Here is a 3,443-nt window from a genome sequence, read left to right as displayed (position 1 = left end):
AGAGTCAAATAAAGGGTTAAAAATATGAAACAATCAAAGAAGCTAATGAAATAGCTTTTACAGATTCAACAAAAGAAAGATGTAACACGGTGATTCCTTAGCTAATTGAGTCGAATACTTGGATGAGATTAGATAGCAATTGTGATGAAAATGGTGACTCGCTTCCTATCTTTAATAGTGCACAGAGGAATCATATAAGTACCAAAAACTGAGAATAAAAGACAACACATATCCAGCCCTCTTAATTTCCTAGAATGTTGCAACGGTTCTATCTTTCCTTTATTGACCAAGTCAACCTTCAACTTTCCTTATTATTAAACCTCATAAAAGGAAAACGAGTATGTTGATTAGCAACACATGTAAAAGAAAAGAATATGGCAGTGGAACATAAGATGTTATTCAACTCACCACCATTAAAACCTTAAAGAGGCTAATTCTAAGGTTCATAGACGAAAGACAAGTATTACTTCCAGCTTTAAGTTTTCTTTAAAGGAGAAGTCTCGTTGTAAAATATGTCATTATATTAGGCATAAGTAACAAGGCTATCCATAATTCAAAAGAACATCTAGCTAATACAGTAGTCGTATATTATGATATTTAACTCTACTAATCCTAATATTCCAATTAACATGATAGGTTGAGTCTAGTTCTATAAGTATCTTTATTGATATCAACAAATAACTAACATGAGTGTTGATGACAAAATTTAAATGCTAAGGCTATTATAACCATAAAAAACAGTCTTCTAATTACGTTTTATGACACCTTAAATATTCTGGAGATCAATCATAATTTAGTATCAATACTTAAGCTACACTATGACAGTTGTGAGGTTTGCATAGCCAACATAAAGTCACTCTTACCTTAAACTCTCATATTATTTGTTATCAATATCTGGATTGAAACATTTATTAAATAGAATGTGATGGTACTACATACTTTCACAACTTTTGTTATCATGCAAATAAAAATTTAATAAAAGAAAAATGAGATTTATAAAATTCATCAATTAAAACCAAATTTCATGAGAAATCATGACATGGTTGATGAGGGTGAATTTCATCTAATCTCATTCTTAGTGATTTTAATCATGTGTTGATGCCATAAACATTACTTGGCTTAAGGAATAAGTATGGGTCCACCATAAGTTATATTTTACTAACATTCGTGGAACTTATTCAAAACGGAATATTCAGACATAATTCTATTATCATTTAAAAAGCTATTTACTTGTATCTAATCTGACTTCTATGGTTCATGGTTTTTAAAGAAATCCATTCATATATACCTAATACGATTTCTTCTAAATGTCCCTAAGTTTATTATGACATCTGGACGTTAATGAAATCAAATCAAGTATAACATATATATGACATATTCCCACATCATATACATCATTGAAACTCCTTATGTAGTTTTTATAGAGACATTAAAGATTAGTGGGAGCATTAAGTGTCTTGATCATAATCTGCAAGATTTGCAAGAGGTGCGAAGTGAAAACTTGATATTATCTCAATTACACCTCTTGTACAAGACACTGCTCCATCACAACACTATTCCATCCAAACTTATCTCTTTAGAATTTATTACTACTCTTACAAAAGTTTCATTGTTTCTTAAATGTGGGCATACTCTGATTCCTTTCTAAGATAATCCTTACTAGAGAAACTACGATGACTTACATCATTAACTTGTTTCTCTATTAGAATCTATTGGTCTTTAAATATTGACCATATACATGCTAATTTCCTAAAGGTTTCTAAAGTCAGTGGGAGCAGTAAAAGTCTTTATAATTACTTGTTAGAAGTACAAGAGGCAAGGGGAAGAGAGTCATTAAATTTTACTCCAATATTTAACTCCAATTACACCTCTTGTACACCATACTGCACCAACTCTTACACACTTAGAATCCTAAAAATGATAGTAACCTAACCAAGAGCAAATCCATAAAACCAAGACTTTTAAAATTATCCAATTTTAACTTAGGAGGCCATCTTGGTTTTAAAACCTACTAACATTGATGATTATGTAACCTCCCTAACTAAAGTTAAAATGGATTTTTTAAAGCTTACTGATCAGACCTCTTCTAATTAACCCATTAATATAAATCAATATTTAAAAATGGAATAAATCTATTATTAGCAAAACTGACTCCATAAGTCATAATAACATTTCAGATTTTGTTGAAACACCTAAGGGTGTTCATAACTAAACTAAATCCTAACACAAATTTTAAGACACTAAGAAGCATGATTGATTATTAAAAGTTATATTCAAGAGGGAGTAAGTCATCAAAGAATCTTCTTACCTATATTACAAATTATTTCGTTAAGGATCGTCATTGTTCAAGTAGCTTAAATGTAAGGCCCCGAACCCGGTAGCCCTACTTTAGCGTCGGATTTACTCGTAAACACAGTTCTTACAAATCAGAGTTAATTAAAACTTTCGCGGAAACGTTAACTTAAATTCTTCGTTACAAAACATTAAATATTTTCTTTGATACCATAACACAAAACATTACATTTAAAATATCATTTCTTCCATCTTCAGATGCCAGCCGTTCAATCCATGCCATGTGTCGTCCTCATGCTAGCTCTTTAGTCTGATCACCCGCGTGCATAATAAAAGTCAACTACGCTGAGTGAGTTCTAGTTAATCATGCAACTTGTCATACAACCACCACATGAATTTATATACATATCCAAAGACACATAGTCCACTATCTAACCCGCTCACCGTACTGCTTAACCACTTAGTTACCCCTACAACTAGCCACTTGATTACAAAAGCACATTGAAGCTTGCCCTCCCACGTACTTACGTAATGCCACTTTAATACGAAGGCACGTAGAGGCTTACTCTCCCACTTACTATCGTCATGCCACTTGATAACGAAAGCACGCATAGACTTACTCTACCACACACTCTCGTTATGACACTTTGATAACGAAGGCTCGCCCTACCACGTACTATTGTCATGCCACTAACACCCTTCTAGACCCCTATCCACTCCAACCACACATTAGCCTACTTGTCTACAACACACTTCATATCAATTTATCATCTACATAAGATAAGTCACATCATAGCATTCATACTCACTAATAACTACTTGGCAACCACTCTACTTGATGATACGTGCAATATTCGAAGATCGTTCACGCACCGACGAACGTTACTTTCCCTGTCTACACGTGCAATATCCGAAGATCGTTCACGCATCGACAGACATCAATTCATAACATATGTGTATATATATATATATATATATATATATATATATATATAACTTCTTAACATTATAGCATACGCTTACCACTTAAGGTAAATGTATTCACACTTCACATCGAGTATGCACACAACCCCGAAAATATAACAAGGGATGGGGCCAGAAACTCACCTGAACTCGGTTACTTCTTCCGCTAATGGTTATTCCTTCTTGAG

The sequence above is a fragment of the Bidens hawaiensis genome, unplaced genomic scaffold, assembly GCF_021521415.1.
Source record: "Bidens hawaiensis isolate Kalapana, Puna unplaced genomic scaffold, B.hawaiensis_p1.1 tig00003870_1, whole genome shotgun sequence".
NCBI lineage: Eukaryota > Viridiplantae > Streptophyta > Magnoliopsida > Asterales > Asteraceae > Bidens > Bidens hawaiensis.
This window is presented reverse-complemented; position numbering follows the sequence as displayed.